The sequence below is a fragment of the Rhinolophus sinicus genome, linkage group LG10 (assembly GCF_036562045.2).
Source record: "Rhinolophus sinicus isolate RSC01 linkage group LG10, ASM3656204v1, whole genome shotgun sequence".
NCBI lineage: Eukaryota > Metazoa > Chordata > Mammalia > Chiroptera > Rhinolophidae > Rhinolophus > Rhinolophus sinicus.
This window is the reverse complement of record NC_133759.1, coordinates 48,104,823-48,131,899: the sequence shown is the minus strand read 5'-3', so window position 1 is coordinate 48,131,899 and position 27,077 is coordinate 48,104,823. Positions and strand designations below refer to the sequence as shown.

At 38.4% G+C, this 27,077-nt stretch overlaps 1 protein-coding gene across 3 annotated transcripts in view; it reads right to left on the bottom strand.

Annotated features, from left to right (window-relative positions):
- Window positions 1-27,077, bottom strand: part of CACNA1D (calcium voltage-gated channel subunit alpha1 D) — a 427,288-nt gene that overhangs the window by 320,414 nt on the left and 79,797 nt on the right. The gene's annotated exons all lie outside the window — the stretch shown is intronic.

Below are 27,077 nucleotides of genomic sequence, written 5' to 3'. Positions count from 1 at the left end.
TGCTCTGTCGCTTCCAAGCACAGAGGAGTTTATCGGTCCCTGAGGAAGCTAATGGCTAAGGAGAACTCGTGGATGCTCCTCTGAGACAGAGGGATACAGTGTGGCCATGAACCCCGACTGCTAGATTCATCTTCCAGATGAACAGGGCTCTGACAGGCCAGATCTGGCGCTGGATATGGGAAGTGATTTTTTCACATTTTTCTCAGAAACATCTTAGGAGAAAACCTTGAGCAGACACATATTTTCCTAATGCCACCCCACACACACCATTGTTAAAAGCTTGGGGGATGACACTTTTCCTGAAACCTAGGACAGCATCCAGCCTTTCAGCCTCACCTGTGAAAAGACTTTCACCTTTCTCTCGGAATGATCTGAACATCACTGAGAAAGCATGCCGAGCAGTGATAGCCCTGTAAGAAAACTGGCTAAGTGGACACCAGGAGCATTGGCTCACAGAAGACAGAAATATTCAAATTTGTTTCTTAGTCAGCAACCGAGCCAAACCAGCCAGAAATGCAAACGCTTTTTGGAGAGCTTTGTGTGCCCAAAGTACCTGTATTTCAACGTGCATTCTGTTAATGTAGCTCCTGTAAATTCGTGGTGTTGAAAGAATACAAAAGAGACACTATCCTAGTCCAGGAAGAATTTACAATCTAAATAAGAATAACTCAAGAAACTTCAGATTCGAAGAGGCAGAGTGAAAATATTTCCACCCCCATTCTCCTGCCAGAAATGACATAAAAAATAATAGGAAAATAATCCATCTTTGATGAAATTTAAAGATATTTGTAACCCCAAACCTCAATACATGAAGAGAGAAATCACGTGAAGAAAGGTAAATGGCTTAGCAGCGCAGAAGAAGATAAAACTTAATATCTCCAAGAGAGATTCCAACAGGAAGCAGACCAATTCAAAACCCCCACCCGCCAAAAAAAGAACAAAGTCCCAGGAATTGAGGCACCGGGTACTGTAAAAACGTGCAGTGGAGGTTGTAATCTGATAACAGTAGAACAGCTTGATCAAAATGTTCTACCTACAGATAACAATTATAGAATCAGGACAAACTTTTTTTTTTAACTATGAAAATATTGGAGAGTGACCCAAAAGAGAGAGAAACTGGAGGGAAATTAACCCTTGAAAGGTGGGAACTGCACTGAGATTTGATGTTTGAGGCTTTTTTGCCTGAGGGCCCTCCTTATCTGTCTAGTGTGGATTGGCAAAAAGCTGTAGTCTTACTGCCTAGAGGTGTTAGAGGACAGAGTTTAGAGAGTTTGGAAAATTATAAGAGAAATCCCAGAAAAGAGGGCTCCACAGAGGGTAGGATCCCAAAAATATGAGTATAAATTCTACCCAAATCCTTTGATGCCCACCATACTATTCTTTCATGAGGAAGTCTCCAAGAGACCTAACAAAACTGGCAGCTATGAGCTGGAAGAACTTAGTGATTTCCGCTATTGCCCTCCTCAGAGACAGAGTTTGGAGTCTGAGTCCAGCTAAGTTAACTTATTTCAAAACAAAAAATTAACATTTTTTAAATGAAAATACCTGAACCCAGAGTCTCTAAAGCACATTGTTCACAATGTCTTGTATACAATTAAAAGTTATTAAATACGAAGAAAAGAAATAAGTGATACATAGTCAAGGGGATGAAAAAGGAAAAATGAATTAATAGAAAGCAATCCCAAGGTAACATGGACATTGGAATTAATAAACAATGCTTTTCATTATATCTGATGACTTAAATAAAAACATGCATAATGAATGCAAGGAAGCAGGGTCTCAGCAAAGAAACTGACACTATGAAAAATGAAAAAAATTCTAGAATTAAAAACTATTATAACAGAAATGTTATTCACTCGCTGGCTTTTTTTTAAAAAATGGAGGTGGCAGAAAAAAGAAAGACTCCATGAACTTTAAGATTGGTTGGTAGTAATTTATCCAATCTAAAGTACAGAGAATTTAAAATAAAAAATAAAAAAAATACTAAAGAAAAATGGAAGAAATTGAGGGACTTGTGGTCCAATATGAAACAGTCTAACATAACTGCCAAACAAAAAAGAGACAGAAAGAGTGAGGTAACAAATAATGTTTGAAGAAATGATGGCTGAAATTTTCCAAAAGTTGGTGCAAAATATCCAAAAAATTCATAAAAATGCAAGCAGGATAAATACAAAGAAAAAATACACCTAAGCACATTATAATCAAACTGTTAAGAGCCAAAATAAAATCTCAAAAACTGCCGAAGAAAAACAACACATTACATATTGACTGAAGAACAGCAAAACAAATGGCACATGACTTTTAATAGGGAAAATTAAGTACAGAAAACAGTGGAAATGTTTCTTTTAAAGTGTTAAAAGAAAAAAAATAATTCAACTTTTAAAAAGGAAGGTGAAATTAAGTTTTCAGATAAATGAAAATTTAGAGAATTGTAACATTGCTACAAGAAATGCAAATGAGAAGTTCCTCAGACACTACATGGATATTAGATTAACATTTACCAGAAATGGTAAATATGTATGCAAATGTAGACTACTATACTTTTTCTTTTCTTCTCTTAATTTATTTAAAAGATGTATGACTATTTAAAGCTTAGGTTATAAAACTATATTGTCGATTTTATAATGCATATAGATAGAAAATATATGAAAAGAACAGCAGAAAAGAATAGGGAGCTAATTAGACTGTATTCTTGCAAGTTTCCTGTATTTTATATGAAACGCTGCAATATCAATCAGAAACTGACTGGGATAAATTAAAATGTGAATTCTAATCCCTAGAGCAACTACTAAAAATATGCAAGGACATATAGCTAAGAAGAACAGAATGGAATGCTAAAACATATTGTCAACCCCAAAAAATGATAAGAAAGAAGGAACTGAGGAACAAAAATCATATCAGACAAATAGAAAACAAATAGAAATGAGAAACTTAAACCAACCATATCAATAATTACTTTAAATGTAGGTTGACTAAATACCACAATTAAAAGAAATAGATTTTTCAGATTAGATTAAAAAAGCATGACCCAACTACACGTTGTCTATAAGAGACTATAAAACATTCCTGAGAGGAATTGAATTAAGATGTCAATTCACCCCAAACAGATCTATTCAAGGCAGTACAATCATAATCTCAGTAGGTTATTTATTTATGTATGTATGTATTTATTTATATTTAAAATTGACAAACCGATTCAAAAATTTATATGGAAGTGCAAAGGATTTAGAATAGTCAAAACAAAAAGTTGGTTTTAAAGATATACAAATTGGGAGGACTTACTCTACCTAACTTTAAGACCTATCATAAAGCTAGAATAATCAAGACAATAAGATACTGGCATAAGAATAAATAAATAGACCAGTGGAAAAGAGGAAAGGAAGTCCAGAAACAGAGCCACACTTATACAGTCAATAGACTTTTGACAAATTTGCCAAAGCAATTCAACTGTAAAGGGAAAGTCTTTTTAACAAGTGGTGCTGGAATCATGTCCATGTAGGAAATAAGAACCTTAACCCCCAAGCTCACGCTATACAAAAAAAAAAAAAAAAAAAAGAGAGAGATTCAAAATAGATCATAGACCAAAATATAAGTTAAAACTGTAATTATTTTAGAAATAAACAAGCTTATATCTCCGTAAACTGAAGGTAGGCAGAGATTTCTTAGACAGGGTACAAAAAACAACATCCATAAAAAGAAAAAAAATGACAGATTAGGCTTCATCAAATTAAAAACTTTTGCTCATCAAAAAACACCATTAAGAAAATGAATAGGCAAGCCACAGATTGGGAAAAAATAATAACAAAGCATAACTGACAAAGGGCTCATATCTAGAATGAAGAATGTCTACAACTCCACAATGGTTGAAAAGACTGTCAACACCAAATGTTAGCAAGGATGTCAAGTAATCAGAACTCTCATATAATACTGGTAAGAGTGTAAAATGGTATAATCACTTTGAAAAAACTCTGGCAGTTTCTTATAATGATAAACATATACCTACTCTTTTATCCAGCAATTGCAGTCTAGATACTTACTCAAAAGAAAATATATGTCCAAAAACTCTGATAAAAGAAATCAAAGAACAAAAGAAATGGAGAGATAGTCCATGTTCATGATAGGAAGATTTAAGATTGCCAAGATGTCAGTCCTTCACAACTTGATCTATAGATTCAATGCAATCTCAGTCAAAATCCCAGCAAGTTATTTTGTGAATATCAACAAACAGATTCTATAGTTTATGAGGAGACGAACAGAACCAACACAGCCAACACAATATTAAAGGAGGACAAAGTAAGAGTACTGACTCTATCTGACTTAAGACTTACTAAAAAACTACAATAATAAAGTGTGGTATTGGCAAAAGAATAGACAAATAGATCAATGGAACAGGATAGAAAGCCCAGAAATAGATCCACATAAATACAATCAACAGATCTTTGACAAAGGTGCAAATATATAAACAAAATGGAGCAAATACAGTTTCTTCAAACTACTGCTTGAGCAACGTTGACCAAAGTGTCCACTTGTATACATTTTTTTGACACCCCCAGTATATTTGCCAAAACCTGGTAGTAACTGAAATATCCTTCAGTAGGTAAATGGACAAATGAACTATAGCAATCCAGACAATGGAATATTATTTGGCATATATATACTGGGAGTATGAAAGAAATGTATACACATTTTAAGAGATGTTATCTATGTTCAAGCAGTAGTTCGCCATAAACAGAAGTGTCTGGGCACTGATGGTAACCACTTTGAGCACCTCTTGTAATTGCAGGAGTCAAACATGACTAGTGCTCATCTTCTGTTATCAGTATATATTGAGTATTACAATTAATAAAGTTTTTCTCCTTTCTTAAAATGTGTATACATTTTTGGCACCCTCTGTGTGTGTGTGTGTGTGTGTGTGTGTGTGTATATATATATATATAAAATGGAGGAATATATATACATATATAATATACAAATATGGAGGAATATATATCGTGTTTCCCTGAAAATAAGACCTAGCTGGACAATCAGCTCTAATGTGTCTTTTGGAGCAAAAATTAATATAAGACCAGTATTATATTGTATTGTATTATATTATATTATATTATATTATATTATATTATATTATATTATATTATATTATATTATACTGGGTCTTGTATTATATAGTAAAATAAGACGGAGTCTTATAATAATTTTTGCTCCAAAAGACGCATTAGAGCTGATTGGCTAGGTCTTATTTTCCAGGAAACATGGTGTATATATATATATAAATTTATTACATATAAATTTGTATGTAACATAAATATGGAGGACAATACCATGGAGGGGAAAACAGTTAAAGTATTAAGAAGTGATTAATTTTGGAAAACAGATTAGAATATGTGGTTGGCAGGGACTACTGTTTTTATAAACCTCTCACCACTATTTAAATTTTCAATGTGCATTCATGTATGACTTTGTTAAAAATTTTAAAATGTAAAGAATATCAGAACACACACATAAGACTTTCTTCTCTCCAATTTCTAATAAAGGAAAACATGACCCAGGTTTGCATGAATACCACATATTTCTAGTGCCTACCAGACATAAATCAGTGTGATGTGCTATCACTATGGGATAAAAGATATGAATACACATGGTTCTAGACTTGGAAACACTTGTATGTTGGTGGAGAAGAAAGAATATTGAAGTTAAAAAGATAAATAGCATAGATTACCCTGATTTAATCAGATAAATGGTATGGATGACCGAAGTCAGAAGCTGGTAGTGAGCTCTAAAAATGGAAGAGACTGGAGCAGGCCTTGTAGAGGAGGACAGAAGGCCCCTATCTTGGGGCTACTGATCAGATCTAGTGTCCTGGTCTCATTCATTAGAATCCGCACATTCTTTGGAATCTCAGTTCCCCGTTACTACTCTGCTCACCCTCCCATACTCTCACAGTACCCTTTCCTGTGTCCCAGGGAGCCAGCCAATCTCAGAGCCCCATCCCTGGAAATATTGATGGTAAACTCCTGGACAATCGGCCGTAACAAGAACAATGCCAAAGACTGCTTACGGGTATATGGTACTTCACAGATCACAAAGCTTGTTTCATTACATCATCACCAGGGTGTAGTAGGCAAGAAATTAGGACACCCATTGTACAGATAAGGAATCGAGACTCAATGAACCCCCTGATATCCCCCAGCAAGTAGGTGGCAAATTGGGGTAGAAATTCAGATCCTGTGACTCCAAGGTTGGTAGATAAATTCAATCCATCCCAGACACAAACTGGTAGAATTCTATGCATGCTGCCAGGCTCCTTAGTCAAGCTGGAGCCATAGGGTTAGAAATAGAAAGATAAGGGGAAACTCTTAAATATTTACATCATCAAGGGTGTCTGAACTGTAGTAGAGGAGTTGGGCTATAAATAACACATATTGGAAGAACCACGTGTCCAGTACTCACTGAATATAACGAAAGACGAAAGGGATTCTCAATGGCAGCAACAACGGTTAGAAAATAGACTAACAGAAAAGAAAAGAAAATTTCAGAAAATGGAAGTCCAGTCGTGTGCTTAATTCTGACAACACAAGGGAAAGATTGTCGAGGAATGAGCAAGCAGTCTCCTTACAGATCTTGGAGGGAAAACAGAACTCAAGAACACTCCCCACTGGAGAGGGAATTAAATGAGTTCTGGAACTTAAGAGGCCCCAAGGGAGAGCAGAAGTAAAAAGCCAGAAGCATCAACACTACTTCTGGGAGAGATCTGGGGAGGAGATCTGACTCAGATCTTTTCAGCCCGGGAACTAGCTTTCAGGAGGAAAGTGTACCAGAAAAACAGCTCAATGATTTCTAACATTGCCCTCAATCGCCTAAAACAAGCGCAAAAACCAAACAAAAGCAGAAAAAGCATGACCACATTCCTAAAACAGTTATGAACCGTGGGGTATTTACCAACAGTCACCATTAGCAATGCCATCTAACAGTCACATGGCTGTTTAGCGTTTACCAAGCACTTTTACACTTTAATTGTATTCATGCCACCTTTCTCCTATTTGATGAGGAAACTGAGGCCCAAAATAGTAAAATAACTCACCAAAGGTCATAGGACTACTTAGTGGTAGAACCACAAACAAAACTCAGATCTTTGGAATCTCAGTTGACTTTAGCTTGAAAAGAGTTTCTGAAAAGATTTTACTTGTTTTAAAGCTCCCAATTGAACTGTTCTAAGCATTGGGACAGGTCCCATTTTAGTTTGATGACTGATGAATACCTGTGTAAACTGACTCATTTCTACCTGCGTGGGCCGTAAGAAATAGTTAAAAGAGTGATTTAGAATAATACATAGAGAGGAAAATTAGATGGACACAGAATTTTCAGGCATTTGAGGAAATGTAAATTTGATAAACCAGCTGAATTCCTAGAGGAGCGAGAGAAAGTGAGCACTGCACTTTAGGGAGGTAAACATTTCCGCTGGCCTCAACATCATTCCAAGAGCACAATCATGATTTTGGAGCTCATCAACAATATTCATGCAACAATATTGCAACCCAGAAGCTCATGGAGGCAGCGCCCGCACCCGGCAAAAAGCTTAGTTCCTGTGTCTCAGCTTCTTTTAGAGCAATTTCTCCCTATACCCACCTCATCCCGGTCTTTTGACCCACCTCCTCTTTCTTTCAGAAAAATATATACACCTTTTTCTTAGAAAAGACGCTACCTTCAGCCATTTGCACCTTAATATGTATTTAAAGCTTTATTTTATCTTTCCCCCAGGAGTTTGCATTTTAAGCCTTTTCTTTAATGGAAGAAAAACACCACATTAGTGGAAGGGATTTTCAGCATTAGCCAACCACTTCAAGGGAAATCTGCTTCCCCAATGGAAATACACGTCACCTAAAAAGCTTCTTGGTGTCCCTAAAATCAAAGCCATCCCCAGTTTTCTTGGGAAGAAGAGAGGAAAAGGAACACATATGTGTAACATCAGGAAAAAGACATATCTGCACAAGCTCTCCTTGGCATTAAAAATAATAAGGACAACTGTATACGAGTAGATTTGGAAATAACAACAAAACCTCTGTACTGAGTTTGTGTTCTGGTCACGTCTCCTGGTCCCCCATCACCCTGCCAAATGCAAACATCCAAAGTAGTTAAATCAGTTTTGTTTTGTTTTTTGCCTATATCTCTGAGTTGATTTCTGTTTTGTTTGTTTGTTTTTTCTGCTCTTCAGATTCCACATATAAGCGAGATCATATGGTATTTGCCTTTCTCTATCTGACAATTCACTTAGAATAATATTCTCTAGGTCCATCCATGTCATTGCAAATAGGGATGGGGAAGAAGGTAAAGGGAGTAGAAAGTATAAATTAGTAGTCACAATATAGCCACAGGGATATGAAATACAGTTTGGGGGAGATAATCAATAATGTTGTAAAAATAAAGTAGCGTGCCAGACAAGCACTGAACTTATTAGGGAGACCACTTCATAGAATGTGGAGATGCCTGACCACTGCTCTGTACACCTGAAGCTGAAGCTGAATAATATTGAACGTCAACTATAATTAACACGGGATGTGGAGTACAGCATAGGGAATATAGTCGATGGAATTGTGACAGCTGTATTCGATGTCAGAGGAGTAGTAGATTGGGGGAGGAGGGTTATCACTTTGTGAGGGGTGTAAATGTCTAACTATTACATTGTTTTGTACACCTGAAACTGGAGAAAAAAAAGTTAAATCTACTCTCCATAGCTACTAGTCTGGCCTCCTTACAAACTGTAACTCTGTATCTGCTAACAGGTGAACCATCACTGTAGCTCAGTTTAAATAGCTCTAGCTCTTGGTCTAGAATCTCATATTGTTCTTTCCATGTGTGTGTAACATGAGATCTTAAGGCTGTTCCTCTCATGTATATTTGAATCCCTACCCCGGGCTCAGCACTGTGTTAGGTACCATCAGGGAGACACACACTGCAATGAAATTAATGAATAAAACAGAGTGTATTGGCCGCTTTGTGTTCTAATTTCAAATAACTCTTTCCTCCATTCCATTGCAGCAACCTTCCTACCCTCATGCTGACACCCTCGACCTTACCAAACACACAAAGCACAAGTGTGTTTGCACACACATCCACACACATGCACACACGTGTCACTTCTGTTTTTCCAAATTCAAACTCCAGCCTCTTATTCTTTGGATCTGCTTACTCAAGTTTCCCAACTGCAGCAATTCTTCGACACCACTTTGGAACTGCAGTGCACTTGCTCACATCCATCCATTAGTCTATAGCCCCCGCCACTTCCCTCCTATAGTTTTTGGATTCCATGTTCCATCTTTTTCATCACTTCTTTGTAAATATCCTCAACATTCTTGTTCCTCTCCTTCTATTGTTTTACTCTCCTGGCAAAATCTCCCTGCTTGGATATATTCAGGCATCTTCCTTGACCATGTCTGCCCATGAGCTCTGGAAGCACATTTGGGAATCCTGTTCAAACTCATGTACCAAGTAGCATGGAAGACTGCACATTCTAAGTAGGTCCAGAGTAGGGAAGGACTCTACAGAGTCCAAGCACTGATACATTCAGCTCTGTAACTTGGACCATCTGACCTGGTAGAATCTATGATTCTAGAGGTAGATTTGGTGGGGGTGTGGAGGGATGAATGCCTTGAGTAGTTTATGATAAACTCCTGCAGGAGAACCACAACGTAAGTCCCAACGGTTCTGGAGCAAGGCCATGATATGTGCAGCAAGGAACTATAAACCATTTTTAAAACGTCTTCAAGTATGCTACTGGGCTATGGTAGAGATGGAGTGTTTGATCATAAAACATCAAGCGACCATGTGGCTGAGTTGCCCATTATGAACAGGGTCTGTCAGACCCACAAGTCATGAGATAGGATGGGCCCAGCAGTGATACATAATAAGACTGAAGTAGTACACCTAGGGTTAAACATGTGTAGAGAAAAAGGGCACAAAGAACATGCATGAAGCAAGCATCCCAGATTCCCGTGTCCTCCACCACTGTTGCAATTCTTACCTACAGCTATCCTTTATGAATAGCTGACAGAGGAGGGAGAAGGCAGAGCATAGATCATAGATAGTGTAACTTGATGTGCAGGTAAAAGCCAAAAATGAAACACTATTTCGCTCTAGGGTGACACCAAAAGGCAGCAGTTATGTGTATTGTATCTAGTCATCCACTGTCTGTGGGAAGAGAAGTGGCCTGAAGTAAGAATATACTTATGGGCAGAAGTGAATGACTTGCCTGATTGGTCAAGGGCATGGAAGGAAAATGGAAGGTCAAGGACAAGGAGGTTTAGGGAAGAGGCATATGCATGGAACTATGGGGAGAGACACAGTATGAAGGCATTCCCATCTAATGTTAAAGCTCACCAGGTAGCACCCACCACAGAAAAAGCATTAAACAATCAAGTAGACAGAATGATGTAGCCAGCTGACATCAGCCAGCCTCTGTCATTGGCTGCTCCAGTGCTGACACAATGGGCTCATGAATGGACTAGCCATGGTTCAGGGAAGGAAGATATGCATGGACCCCACAGCATGAGTTCTCATTCACCAAGGCTGATCTTGCTACAGCTGCTGTCAACTGTCTAACCTGATAGCAACAGAGACCAACGTGGATGCCCAATAGAGCATCACTCTCTGAGGAGCCCAACAAGCCACCTGGTAGCAAGTTGATTGCACTGGACCCCTTCTACCTGGAAGGGACAGCAATTTATCACTGGGATTTGACAGTTTACCTTTGTCATTCATGTCTACATGGCCTCAGCCAGCACCATTATCCAAGGGCTTACAGAGTGTTTGGTCCACCTACACAGGACCCTGCCCAACAGCACATCAGACCAAAGGACTCATTTTATGGCAAAGGAGGTAAAGCAGGGTGGCACATAAGCATGAGCTGCACCAGTCCTAGCATATTGTCCATCTCTTAGAAGCTGCCTCATTCACAGAGTGATAGAACAGCGTGTTGAAGGTGCAGCTGAGATGCCAGCTTAGAGCAGATACCCACAGGTTACCCACATAGCTTACACCAAAAGCAATGACTATTACATTGTACTGTGTCCCAAGAGGAAGAATGCACGGGTCTAGGAACCGAAGGGTAAAAGTAGGAGTGTCCCCACTTACTATCACCCCCAGTGACCTACTAAGAGTATCTGTGCTGCTTCTCCCTGCAAAATCAGACCAGGGGTCTAGAGGTCCTATTCCACATAGGAGTAACATGTCTACCAGAGGAGATACGAGAGTTGCATTAAACTTTAAGCTATAGCTGCCACCTAGTCACTTTGAGCTTCTCGTTCCAAAAGGCCATCAGGCAAGGAAAGGCGTCATCATACTGGCAGAGACAATTGATCTTGCTCGTCAGCAGGAGGTAGGGCTGCTACTACATAAAAGAGACAGGGAAGAGTGCATTTGGCACCCAGGTGACCCACTGGTAGGTTTCTTGGTATCCCCTGCCTTTTTTGATGATAAAGGACAATTACAGCATACTTGGATCTCAAATATTTCAGGAATGACCAGGGGTTCCACCTCACCACATGAGGCAAGCCCGCAGCTGTGCTAGCCAAGGGTGAGGGGAATTTAGAACGAGTACAGAGGAAGGAAAGAGTATTCATTTGCAGCCTCGAGACCAGCTGAGATAGAAAGATATTGCATCCCACTAACTTTGCTCTTGTAAGTTTTCCCAAGAAGCGACCAACCAGAATCCCTGAGACTCTCTTCCCAGATGGGCTGAACAGAAGTACAGCATGTAATGGGGGAAAGGTTTGCTTTGAATCAGAAGACAGGTTGAGTTTTAAACTTGCCTGGACTGCATTTTAACCATTCAAATTGACTGGAAAGTTATAGGGTCTGCCAAACTTTCACTAACAGGTAGGAAATTAGGTGAACTCGGTTGAAAGCCATCACTGGGGGAAAAAAAAGAGCTGTCTCAAGTTTACATCCAAATGAACTGAGAATCCTCAATGAACTGCTTATTCTTGTTCCCTGTTCATCGTCTGTCTTTCCCACTCCATTTGTAAGAATCACTATGTCTGCTTTGCCCGTCTAGCCACTGGTAAAATGCTGGCACAAAGCAGTTACCAAAAATAGTTGTAGCTCTTGTACATATGAATGGAGTTATAAACTGTGTGCAGAGGCTATAAGATCCAAAAGCCGCGGGAAAGCAATGAGCACCCAAGTGGACAGAGCAGTCTTCAGGGGGTTAAGCTGGGTTCTGAAAAGCATCTAAATTTCCCTTCTTTCTCTGAGTAGAATAGGGTAGATCCCCTTTATTTTCAGTGGTAGCTTTTTGGTCCCATATAGTTGTACAAACAAGTTGTTCAAAAAGATCACTGCTTTATATAACACACAGGATTTCTTTAAAACTATAACAGCATCGCTCCCCAAAGACTCATCATGTGAGGAATCACTATGTAGTAAACTCCTATTGTGGTAACTGCCTCTCAGTAACTAAATCTCCTTGTACAAGTCCAAGACAGACTGAGTTAATACTGAATTCATCTCTACAACTAAGAGAACTGCAGTGGGCTTCTAGAAGGCTCTGTTGTTTATAGAGACCTGTGAACAAAATTTCATCATGGAACTATGGAAATGCTACTGTCATCCCAAATCTCTCGTTTAAAGTTAACTGAAAACCCGCAACCTCTGCCACGAATATTAAAGAGAGGCTGAATCCTCCAAAGGCAAGTCAGAGAATTAAAAGATCTGGATAGACTATGGAAGCACTAATGTTACCGATTCAGATATTTTATCCTGATCAGTACAATTTTCTCAACAATGACACTTCAAGTGTTGGAAATGTATAAAAACTAAGATTCTCAACCTATTGTAATTAGTCCAGCTCCTTTATTTTTAAAGTACCTGTATCTAACATTTCTACCAAACAAATCCTCCCATTCTTTAGAAGTGCAGGGCAAGTTTACCTCTCTAAGTTTGCAGCAGTCAGCTTCCAACTTTCCTGGGAGGAGAAGTCTGTTTGCTAAACCTGGTCCAATAGACACAGTTTCACAAGTATATACAAAAGCATGGCTGTAACAATAAAATGCAAGCTAACAAAAGAGGAGAATGCCCCTAGGCCAAAAAGCTAAGCACCCAGAGCAGAAGCTAGTTTCTGTGGCATCTACCCATACAACCTCTCTCTCTCCCTGTCTACCCACACCATAGAGTGTATACTGAACTACCTTGACTCCTGAGTTTCAGCATACGCTCCTTGGGGCCCCACATCTCATATAATGTCTCGCATAATAAGTTGCTCGGTAAATGTATATGAGAGATGAAGGATGGAAATAGATAACTGTGCAGCCAGTGGCAGGTTGTGAGTGTTTGAGAAGTTCCTCTGGAGCTAGAACAGCAAATACAAAGAGATAGCACTTATCTTCTCCATTTCTAATGGAGGGAAGGAGCAGGGTTGAGAACAGAGAAAGAACCAAAAGAATAAGAGACAGGAAAACAAACAGGGACAAAAAGCAAACTCGAATGTAACTTTTGCTTATCATCCTTGCTCTTACTTTCCCCAAGGGCTAGAGTTACACTCCTAGAGCTTTCATAGTAACTATGCCTGTGAATAGTTACTATGTTCCATAATAACTAGTTTCATAGTTACTATGCCTTAGGTAGAGAAATGCAGGCTAAGCATGAAAGTTCATTGTGATGATTGTTTCCTGAGCTGTGACATTTCTCAGCATCTGTTATATAGTGAAGAGTTTAGCGACGAGAACTGGCATCTTCATTAAGTAAATAATTTTTCCCTGAATTAAACTCTTCAAGCATCAATAATTAACATTAGCTTATTTGTTATCTGCATGCGCTAAATTTGTCCTACATGCTGGAGAATTTTCCTATGAAATGAACACACTGATTTTATGTGCAGTGAATACTTATGCTCTTTTCCAAACTTGGTCAAGAATAGTTCTTTTTTAAAAAGCTTGGCAGACGATTGGAAAAGCCATTCTTTTAAAGCACATACAAAGATTATTTTGGAAAGCTGGAAAGTGAAGGCTTTTATCAGTTTACCAAACAATCTGAAGGGAAGGGAATTGGCTTCCTTGAAAAGGAGTAACTGCTTTATCCCTTTTCACATCTACCTACGGGAGCAATAGGTACCTAAGTAAGGAAACAGACTTTCTTTTGAGCTAATTTATAAACTATAATTTTGTACTTTCTGGTATACATAATGTTCATTTTGTATGCTTAAGAATATTTAAATGGCTTAAACTGAATTATAAGTCTTCTAATTTCATTGTGCCTTTAAAAAAAATTTCTGACAAGAAAAATAATATGAACTCATGATTTAATATATTGCGAGCTTTCTCGTGTCATTAAATGGTCTTAAAAATCTCTGGGTTTCTTTGACTTTTCAAAAGTACCTTCAAAAAGCTCTCTTTTAATGTCAGCATAATATTCTAATTAATGTACCATATTTTATTTTGTTATGGTGTCTTCAGTTTTGACCATTTGAGTAGAATTGTGATGAACATGATTGCGCTTTTATTTTTGCCCAAGTTTCTGATTATTCCTTTGAGACAGTGTCCTAGAATTACAGGGTCAAAAGGTATGAATTATCTGAAGTGTTGACTGTAGACGGTACTTCTCACCTCCTCCTCCAATCCCATTTAACACTTGGATTATCTATGCTAATGTTCACCTTCAGTACAGAATCAAGCTGTCTCTGATAAGATTTTCCATTTGCCATCAATATTTTTAGACTTTAAGCCTATCCCCAAGGAGATGTTAAACATCTGAATGAAAATGTTTTTTTAGGATTTTCTGTATCAATACAGCCTTCTTTTCCTCTCAGAACTCTCCAAAATGAGGAGGAAAAACAATTAAAAAACAGAAAGACAAACTCCATATAAAGTCAGAAAATGAATAGTGGAAGGATGAATGACTTAACAGAACAGAGAAAGGTCAAACCTGAGGACATACAAAAGAAGGTGCCAGTGAAAGAAAAGCGAATTCACTCTCAAGAACTCTGGACAAACTCATGAAATGTTAAGTACCACGTGGAAGGCAGGGGTGAGCCAGAGGCAGCAAGTAAGATCCCAACCTCTACCTGGCATATTCAATTAATTCCCCTTCCCACCAGAGAAAAAAGGTGAAGTCTCTGGAGAAATTGACACAGGAAATCAACTCAGTGGACATCAGGCCTGGGACAGTAGAGGGTTTTCAGTAAGGAGAAGAACTACAAACTGGGAGATAAAGTGCACGTCTGCGTAATGGATATGAGAACCTCAGCCTCTCCCACTGCATAGCTATAAAATGATAGCAGCCAAGATTCTTCTAATCCCTTGAATGGGAGATTGGATGATCCTTTCTTGGAGAATCTGAATGGCATCTGAGCAAAGACCTACAGATGCTGACATTTGGGGGTCCCCAACAAAAAAGCTAGCCGGTCACCCATCTAATTGTCTTATTGTTAAGTCCATCAGACAACTTGCACATACACATTCATTCGCTTGAAAAACATTTGTGGAGTGACTAGTATGTTTTAAGCACAAGCGATTTGGTAGCAAACAAAACAGAAATCCCTCTCTTCATAGAGCTTCCATTCTAGTAGAAGATAACAGGCAATAAACACAACAATTAAGTAGATGACATGGTATTATATATGTGTGTGTGTATAGAGGAAAATAAAACAGTAAATGGGGATAGAGAGTGCCAGTAATTCTAAATAAGGTGGTCAAAGAAGGACCCTCTGAGAAGGTGACACTTTGACACAGATGAGAAGGAGGTGAGAAATGAGCCATGTGGTACCTAGAAGAAGAGTTCCAGGTAGAGGGAAGAGAAAGTACAAAAGCCCTACGATTTCTGTGGCTGTGACCGAGTGAATAAGAATGACAGTTGTAGGAAATAACATCAGAGAGGTAATAGGGAGCCAGACCATATATGGCCTTGTAGGCTATTTGAGAAAGACAGACTCAAGGTGGCCCCCCCCATCCCCAACTTTGGATGCTCATGCCCGATAGGACCTGTGACTTGATTCAAAGCAAAAGATTATGGTAAAGATGAGAGGATGTCACTCTCATGGTTATGTTACATTACGTAAGGTTGTCTTGATAGAAGACTGCCCCTAGTGCTCTCTCTCTCTCTCTCTCTCTCTCTCTCTCTCTCTCTCTCTCTCTCCCCCACCCCCCTTGGTGGCTTGAAGAAGCAAGCTTCTGTGAATCCTACAACTGCAGGAACTGAATGCTACCAACAGTCACACAAATTAGAAATCAGGTGCTTCCCTACTTGAGACTCCAGGTGAGAATCTAACTCCAGCCAGCACCTGGATTGCAGCCTGTGAGACTAAGCACAGGACTCAGCTAAGACACGCCAGGACTTCAGAACCACAGAAACTGAAATAATAAATATGTATAATTTTAAGCTAGTAAATTTGTGCAACTTGTTACACAGCATAGAAAACTAATACATCTATGGTTTTCATTTTGACTAATATGGGAAGCCATTGGAGCATTTGGAGCAGAAATGGTGTAATGTGACTTATATTTTTAAAGATCATTCTATCCTATTAGGAATAGTCTATAAGGCACAGGAATGGAAGCAAGGACACCAATTAGGAAGTTATTGCAATAATCTAGGCAAGAGATGATAATGGTTTGGACCAAGATGGCACAGGTAAAAGTGGTGAGAAGTGGTAGGATTCCAGATACACTTTGAGATACACAAACAGCTCCTTAGAACTCAGCCTGAAATATGAATAGACAGCCTAGACTCATCAAACATTTGAGACATATTAGAAATATTTCTAATATGGTAGGAGAAAATAAATAAAACAAACAAAAATAAAAACTCAGAAAAACAGATACAACACAGGAAGCGGAAGAAAATGTATTAATAATTTCAGAAAGATAAAATAGTTTCCATCCTTGAAATAATGAAATTACTATATATAAAAGTTTTAAAGTCATAATCCAAGCACAAAAAAAGAGCTCTTCAAATAAGAGACATGTGAAATTTTTAAACCTAGGAAAATCTCCTTAAAAATAGAAGTAAAACAAACAAATGAAAAACAAGTGGACAATAATAATGAAAAGGAAAGGAAAAAAGAAACAATCCTTGAGGTCCAGTTTCTAAATAATTCCAGAGAGAAAACGAAGAAAATAGTGGGAAGGAAACTATCCAAACAAATTATCCCCCCAAAAATTAAATAAATATATCAACCAACCAAATTTCCAAGAATTAAAGGACATGATCCTCTAGGCTGAAAGGGCCCATTCACCAAGTACCCAACACAATGACTGAGAAACAACACAGACCAATCAAATTATTATAAATTTTCAAATAAGAGATCCTAAAACATCCAGAGAAAGGAAACAGCTTACCTACTAAGAACCAGAAGTCAAATGGTATCAGACTTATCAATAGAAACACTGAGCTAGAAAACACTGGAACAATGCCTTCAGAATTTTGATGTGAAATTATTTGTTTTCATCTAGAATTCTACACCCAGACAACCATGGGTGGAAAATAAGTATTTTAGAATTTACAGTTTCTAAAGATTTATCTCCCATATACTCTTTTCCAGAAACCTACCAGAAGATGTATTTCACCAAAATAGAGGAGTAAACAAAGAACAAAGAAAAAGATGCGAAGGTCAGGAATTGGGCTAGAACAGGAGATAGATGGGATCAAAGGATTTCTCAGGATGATGACAAAGAGAAGTCCTAGGAAAACCCTGAGCTGCAGTCCTAGAGCAGGATAGGGTCAGATTGGAAAGGAAGGCTAGGACTTCCACGGGGATGTCTCCAGAAAAGAAAATATGAAACTGAAAGCTAAATTTTACATCTATTATAACAGAAACAATAAACAATGTCTAAAAAAGATGACCCAAGAGACATAGTATATAGTTTTGTTTTTAGAAAACTGGGGAAAAAATGGCTTAAAACATTAAAGATGGTTGCCTCTTGGATTGAGAGTCCATGGGACCACTGATTTTTGTCATTAGCTTACTTAAATTTTTTAAATATATTAATGTATTATTTTGCCAGTAGTAAAAATTTGTTTTAAAAAAATGTAAGTGGTTTATCACCCAGAATTTGGCAACATCATAAGAAAAAAAGTGCAATAGGCCATGTAATTAGAAGAGAAAACCCTGTCTTACCATAAATAGAGGAAGCACTACGTGTTACATAATGTGAGAGGTCCTGGGAAGGCTCCTACTCCAAATCCTCTCATCCTCAAAATTAGGGACTAATTCATAGAATCACAGTGTTAGAGTCAGATTATCATGAGACTAATGCAGCTTAAGTACGCACAGGCCCCTTTCAAAGCCCTGGAAGGGGCTCTAAGCAATGTGTTCATAAACACACACACACAGACACACACACACACACACACACTATCTACCTATCTGTGTGTGTGTGTGTGTGTGTGTGTGTGTGTGTGTGTGTAATTAGGTCAAGCTTATTTATTTAAACTGAGTTTGGAGTACCATTTCACTGATATGTGGTATATAAAAACTGAAAACTACAAAGGAACAAGACAAACAAATGAAGAAACAAAAACTCATAGACACAGACAAGTTCAGTGGTTACCAGAGGGTCAGGGGGGAGAGGGTGATAGATGAGGGTAAAAGGGATCCAATACATGGTGATGGAAGGAGAACTGACTCTGGGTGGCGAACACACAATGTGATATATAGATGATGTACCATAAATATATATTAAATAAATCATTTCCAGAAGTAAAACACTTAAACCACAATTGTTAAGAATTTAGTCTTTCCACTGTGACTTCCCATCTATCACACTTCTAGAGATGGGTACCATGGAAGTAGAGGTCATTTGGGGAATCTCAATAAAGGGAAGCTGAATTGTGGATATACTGAGTTAAGTTTTTGCTTTCACTTTCAGTATAAGAAAGACTTCTAGGAAGGATCCTACTACCCACACTGCTGACTCACCTGGTATCTATCATGGCATGAACTCTATCATGGTGAGAACTCAAGATCCATTGATGTTGTCGATAATGGCACTCTTTCATTTGACGCTGGGTGGTGAACACACAATGTGATATATAGATGATGTAATACAGAATTGTACACCTGAAATCTATGTAACTTTGCTAATGATTGTCACCCCAATAAACTTTAATTAAACATAAAAAGAAAGTAAGCACTAAGGTCATGTCATAGCATGAACATGTCCTATGGCCCCCAGCCCCAGAAGCATGTGAGCAGTGGAGGACAAACAAGGTTTGAAATGTGCATAACTAGAAGCTAGTCTATAGAAAATTCTTCCCATCATCAGACATGTAAAATTGTGAATGAAGGATCAAGTTTTCATTAATGCCAAGTCAAAAGAGAATTTCTCTCCTAAAAGGAATATAATTGATAATAAAACCAATACAATTATAAAAACACCATTACTTTTTTCTCTTTTGGCGAGAATCATACAAAATGGAATTTATCAGAATTTTTGTCTTGACATGAAATACTGACTTCAGTGAAGATAATATAAATTCATATTAAGCTCTAAAATGAGAACCTCAATGACACACCAGTTAATGAGTATTATCAATTCAAGGAATATTTACGATTGGTCACTGTACAAAAATGCTTTTTATCTTACAGCTTACATATAAAAGAAACTAGAAGTTTTTACAAATTTGATAACGATCTTAAAAATTTACATAATAACCAATAAGGAGGAATGAAGCTAAAGGAACTTTTCCAAATTATCAATGACAGAAACAAAATTTGATCAACCATATTAAAAGAAAGACTGAATTATCCTTCCTTGTCTCTACAGAAAATGACATTCATTGTCATGTGAAGAGATGACCAGAATATGCTGCCAAAAATGTAGGGGAAAATGCATTATAGAAGGTATGTCAGGCAGTTAATTGCTTTTTAAAAAGTACTAGGTGTTTGTGATACGTATTAGTTTGTGGTACTTATCGGCTTTACAAATTTTTGTATTTTGTTGCAATTTCTTTTCTTATTATAAATAAATGCCCATGTTCATATGTAATTTTGTATTTTTAATTTTTATTCTTTGTTTAAAGAAGCGGCTTCCAAACCGAATGAGCTTTGTACTCCACAATAACTGGATCTGCCCTTGATAAAGCCTCTACAGAATATTATCTTCAGCAATTTTCAAGAGAGGTAGTACTGACTGCCCTGCCCCCCACAAATATGTTTTAGAAATTGCAGTGGGTGTTTTTGTTGTTCTCTAATAATTTGGAGAGAACCTACTAGCGTTTGGTGGGTGGAGAAGAGTCCCACCCACACAGAATTGTCTCACTTCCTCTTTGACTTTCGGACATCCAGCCAGTCAATTACATAGGTGAAAGGGGGGTATTTAATGACCTGGGCCTAGAACAAGACTCCTTTCTACATATAAGCACATGATTTGGTTTTGGGCTTTTGCACAGTTTAAATATATACTGATTTTTTTTTTTTTAGGAAAGCAACCAAGAAGGGAAGCTCATGCTTTATTTTGTTTGGAACTTTACCAAGAAATATTCACCATTTCGGAAAATCACATTACTGACAGCAGTGCCACAGCTGTATTTGATGGCCAATAAAAATGATAAATGAAAGCCCATATCACACACTCACAGTTGTAGCATTTGTAGCTATCACATTTACGGTGATTCTAGTAGATGCAAACATTCCACTACTTTAATATGTCATCCGGTGTAGGTGGCCTAAGCATTCACATACTGAAATACAGGTTGTTTTGTATAAAATACTTTCCTATTATTTCTCTTCTATATGACAGTTAAGGTACTATATTGATTTTAAATTATGTATATAAGTATCTCTGAATTTCATTTCAAAACAGTAAAAGCGGAGCTTAAAGTGAAGACATTGTTATGGCTAAAAACCACTGATTAAGTTCAACAGCCTCATTTCACAACTAAAGAAGCTGAGAATCCATTCAATTTGCCCAGGTCACAAAGTCTGTCAATAATACCAGTGCTTGAACTAGAACCCAGGACCCCCTCTCTGCCTTCAGGGGCCATGCTACTGGACCAAGCAACTTTCCAACAGTTTGAATGATATGATCGTGTTCTTTTCAAGTGGCTCAGAATTTTAGGGATGTTTCCTGCCTGGATCAGACACTGAGAAGAGTGTTATAGTGGGGAAGGTTATTAGAAAAGGACATGGAGAGAAACAGTGACCAAAAAATGCCAAAGGCGAACTTCCTCAGCCTTCCTCTTCTGCCTAATGTGAATCCTGAGAGTAATCCTCCCAGAGAGGACATTCCATTTGCTGCCTGATCTGGCACCATCATTGCCATGACCACTGCATTTCCCCTGTGCAGAGTCTCGGCACGTTTGACCCAGGACACACCAAAGGGAGGTGGTATCACCAGTCACAGGCACTGTCCTCAAAGAGTCGCCATTGCCATGACATTTGAGAGGCCTCTCATGTAGATGGGCTTAATTCTAACAGAATTCCTTGAGTCAGGCTTAAAACTTTAATTTCCTAGGCATACAGGATCTTGCCTGGATTGAAATGCAGGAAAGCAACTGGTTTTCCCAAGTAACCTAAAAATCCCCCCAATAAAGGAAGAGTCCAAGGATTTACAATGAGGATAAAGAAGAGACCAGATTAATTCAAGCATGAGTAGCTAAATTCTGACACATTTTCACGAATCAGGAAAATTAATCACAAAATTAGCTTTTGTAGATAACATTAAACATGCATGTGTCTAAAGCCAAAATTAGTCCCCCTACCACTCACTACTACCCAAAACCAGCTTTTTCTTCTGACTTCCCTGTTTCCACTCCGGGTGCCACTATTCCTATATGCTCAAAACCTCAGCATTTAGACTATTCTTGGTTCCTCATTCTGTACATTCAATCAGTTGCTAGATTTCTTCTAAAATTTTCTTATGTCCCCATTTTGCACTCTCTGATACTAGTTTAAGCATCACCTTTTTTTTAACCAGATTGCCATAGGAACTACCTAACTTCTCTCTCTTTTCTTCATTCATCTTGCCAGGTTATGTTCCTAAAGAGAACATCAATATGTCATCCCATTCATGTATTTATTTGCTCATTTGTTCTTTCATTCATGAATCAAATACTAATCTTATGCCATTATATGCCAGGCAATGGGAATACAGGGGTGAGCATGTCACAGGCCCTCGTCAAGGGCCTTACTATCTGGAGACGGGTACAGAAAACTCAGCGAGCATTAGAATTCAGAGCAATGGCTGATATGACAGGGTAATCATGGGGGAGGGGCACACACAGGACCGGGGTCCGACTCAGTTAGTAGGGACAGGGAAGAGTTCTGCAAGAAATGATAGGGGAAACCTCAGGATAAATTGGAGCTCATAATAAATAAAGGGATGGGAGGGAAGGTAAAGACACAAAGGCAAGAGAACAGGGGGTGCTTAGTAAATTGCAAGTAGCTCATCATTTTAGTTGGTCTGTTCCTGCGATTCGGGATGTATAATGAATGAGCATAGAAGGACCAGTAGAAAATAGATCAAGGGTATTATAAACTCTGCTAAAACCCTTCAAAGACTTACTAAATTAAATGCTGTTTCCTAATTCTGGCACTAAAGGCTCTATCCAGCGTGACTCAGTCTACCTCCTATGCCTTTCTCTCTCTCTCACTTGCTAGTCTTTTATGTTAACAGTTACTGTTGTATGATATGACTCATACTTCTTCCATCTTTCTCATTCCTGGGCCACTCTACCCTTGGCATTGGTTCTTAACACACAGACACACACACACCCAAGTTGGGCCTCACTTTAAGAAAATTCAATATGTGAAATCCAGGAGCGGTAAATAGATATATAATTCATTGAGGAAAGAGACAGAATAAACTATTTTTCAACAAACAAAAACTTAATCACAGTGATTTTAAATAGTGATTCCTTTCGGATACTGTAGTGTTAGTTTATACACTATGAACTGCCTTGCCAAGTCCCTAAGCTGGGAGTCAAAGGCAAATTCAAAATTAAGATAGTCATCTTCCTTCTCTGAATGGGACTCAAGAAAAAAGTCAGATTCAACTTACTGAAATTCATCTTACACATTACTTTTTAGAAATGTATTTCTTGCAAAAGCAAGATGCACTTAAATGATTCACCAATACCTTCATTCAACCATTTACCAGATACATCCATGTGCCAGGAGGTACAGTACACAGTGGGGATAGAGCCTTGAATAAAATGGGCTTTCAGAGCGACCTATTTGGTGGGAAAATAGCCTTACACCAGAAAATATATTAGGTTCTAACACTGGCCTTGGCAGTCTGTAGGGGTCAGGAGGAGCCATTTCAGATTAGATGGTGAAATCATAGCACGGTAGGGGGCAAAAAAAAAGTATCCGAAGTCCAGGTTCTAGCACTGATTATGCCAATAAGTCACTGTATGGTTGTAGGGCATGACATGTATACATTTTGAGTCTCAATTCCCCACTTATAATGTGAGGGGGTATATCAGGTGATTCTAAAATCCCTTTAATCCGATATGAATCAAACCTGAGAATAATTATCAAAGGTTTGGTTTTGGTCAATTGATAGACCAGTGAATTATGCAAGCAACTAAGTACGATCACTGGAGTGTGGAAATGGATAATGACATTGTTTTTGACATGATTGTGTACACATTATAAAACATGAGCATTGTGGTTATCTGCAAGAATCAGCACAGCCTATAGACGTGAACTGGCTCAGCTTCCCAAAAGCTGGGTTGTTGGTTTGGGAAAGACTAACATGATCGACATTTGATGAAGAAACTTAAGCATTACAAAGTTAAATGCCCAAGATGACACCATAGATACAGTATAAAGTGATAAATAATTGTTTACCTGAGACTTTTTGTTATTAATACTATGAGATTGTTTATTATGTTATTCTCTAATTGGTCCCTGCTTGTCCTCCAGATAAATGATTTATTAAGAATTTACATGTATTCAAGACTATACTCATCACTTACCACTATCGGGTCTTAGAACACCTGTTTATTGTCTGCCTCCCCCAGTAAGTGTAAGATCCATGGGATCAAAAATTTTGCCTCATCTTACTCTTTCTGTCTCCAGTAACTTGAAATAGGCCTGATACAGAATAAGTACTTAATGAATATTGCTATTCTGATGGATGGATGTTAAATGTTCTGAGAGAGACAAACATAAGACATTTTCTCAACTCTGAAGGAAATTTTCATGGGATACTTGGAACTACTGAATAAGACAGACTAATGTATAAGCAAGAATCAAATTATTTAACACAGATTCATGCTGTAAAGTTGAGAAAATGGAATAAAATGATCAGTAAATGCTATAGTGATTGGAGAAACTTCCAAAAGAAGTGAACCTGAATCAGACTCTAAAAGATGGAAAGCTTGGGGTTTGGAATGAGGGTGATGGAAAGCAATGAGCAAAGGCCAATGAAAATGGCACAGAAGACCAGACAGACTTGAGAGCTCATTTTGGTCAAGAAAATGGGAAGTAAAGTTGTAAGGGCAGGTGACTCAGAGATTGTGGAAGAGCTCCAAGAAACAAGAAGGGTTTAGACTAGATGTTATGGAAATAGGAAGCCCAGAAATAACAAGATTAAAAGCTTGCCTCCCAGATTAAATGGCAGCAATTCTCCTCTCGGGTTCTCAACAAACAATGATTAGAGTTGGTCATACAATAGTTGTTCAATTAGCACTCCTGATTCATAGAATTTCAATAAAAAACCTGGGTCTTTCGTCAATCCTTTATCACTCACAGACCCCACTGGAAAGGGGCAGTTGAGTACATTTTCTTTCCCATCTATTTTTTGTGCCTTTTTTCATGTCTGCTGCTGTTTACAGTCCAGAGAAAACTATATTACCAACTAAGTCATTGCCTCATTAGGAAGCAGGGTCTGATCTGAGACCAATTTTTCAGAACAATGACTTGTTAAGTGCTGAAAAATGCAGTATTTAGTCATGGAGAAAATAAAGATAGATTCACCATGCAATTTGATTTTTGTTTTTTGAATACTAAGAGATGAGAATTTTAACAACGGAGGGAGCCAGTCCATTATCAAGTGTCTGCTGCTTCAAAAAGGAAAACAGGACATGCTCCTTAGTGCACAAAGAGGAAAAGTTTCCTTCTCCCCCACTCCTCATATTTTCTTATTTAAAATTCAGGGTGACTGCTGGCCTTGTAAGAAAATGAGGAATCTCAGAAAGGAGGGTGTATAAAGCTCAAAACAAATCTCTTTCTGAAGGAAAAACTGTGAGTAATTTCAGGTGAGGTTGTGCAGTGAGTACAGTCCTCCAAGGCTGCCAGTGGCTGCTGATTTCTCCAAGGAGGACAACAAGGTCCAGAAACTGAGAGGAGGAGTTATGAAATTCAGAAAGTGGAAAATCACCTGCAAACATCAAAGTGAAACGGATCAAAGGTGATGCCAGTTTTACTTAACAAGTATCTCAGAATAATTCGGTGGGAATAATGTCCATTCTACCACTTATATAGTATCTGAAAGATAAACAAATGAAAAATGGAAAGTATTTGACTCCATCCATTAAGAAGACCACCAGAGAGGAGCAGTGGCCAAATACTAATGCTACAATATTCTTTTATCATGAAATAGAAAATACCCCAAGATATTTCTTTCCATGGGTCTGTTCAGGATTCATTTTCAGGAGTACATAGTTCAGAATTCATTTTCTCTGTGAACTAGTTGCTTTCCCTCTGCTCCTAGCCACAGATTTTAACTATAAGTCCTACAAGTCAGTCAGCAAATTTGTATCATATGTCACAACGGAGACCAAATCAGAAAATGGGAGTAACTCTACCCAAATTTATGTCTACTTCTGCAGAAAATATGTAAAACATAGGTTCAAACTATGGCCATCATGTCAGATTCTTATCTTAAAATATAATGTACAATGAAGAAAGCAGAAAACATCCCTGACACAGGGCAGGCTTTCCACAGTTTCAAGCAATTGCTACTTCTTTGTCTCAAGTAGTCCAATCCTAATTGTGATGAAGAGGATTGTGGAAATGCAGGCTTTGAGGAGCATGGCCCTGACTTTTTAATATGCAGTCCTCCTCTTCTCTCCCCTTCCAGCTCTAAGAATGTTTGGCTGTAGTTCCACTTTTAATTTAGAGTTAACATGGTTTGACTCTTAATTATAAGTTATGTTGTAAGTATACGTTTATGTAGCCACGTTAATCTCATCTCCCCATCTACCGTAAATTATAAGCTGTTTGGAATGAGAGATTATCTTCACTTTTGTGTCTTCTAAAATGCCTATAAAAATTTGGGGCACAGACTTTAGCAGTTCTTCAAAAAGTTAAACCGAGTTTTTCCAACCAAGATGGCAGAGTAAGTAAACACTGTGCTTGCATCTTCTCACCACCACATCAAAATTACAACTAAACTACAAAACAGCCATCACTGAGAATTGCCTGAAGTCTAGCTCAACAGAAGTCCTATAACTAAGGACATACAGAAGAAGTCACATTGAGACTCATAGGAGATGCAAAGATGCAGAATGGCCTGGTCCCCATACCCATGTGTGGTGGTTAAAAATTGGGAGGGCTATCTTGGCTGTGGAGGTACCCCCTAAGGAGCAAGGGGTCCCAGGCCCACACCAGGCTCCTCTACCCTGTGCTCCAGTGCCAGGAAGAGAAACTCCCATAACTTCTAGCTGTGAAAACCAGTGAAGATTGTGGCTGAGTGAGACGGAGGACTGCTGGAGTCCCAGGTGTTCCTCTTACAAGGCCCACACATGAACTTATTCACTGACAGACTCACTCGTTCTGAGCTCCAGCACTGGGCAGCAGCTCGAAAAATGCCAGGGAAATACAGGAAGGAATTGAATTGTCTAGATTCAGGGAAAGGACTAGAAATGGAGCTTTCTTCCAGACAGCAGTGCTAGCAGAAGGCATTGTTCTATTGTTGAGCCCTCATCCAGCCCAGTGTGCAGATGCAGGTGGGCGCCATATCTGAATCTCCATCGACCTGGCTAACACCTTTTGTTAGCCTCTTTCTGGAAATTCCCTGAGATCCTGCCTCACCCAATTTGTGGGCACACCCAAGCCACTTACAGTGGCTTTTCCATACAAACAACCTGTCTTGTCTCAAGCTGAAGACTTGCCTAAAATCTCTCAAATGTTCACAAACCCACAA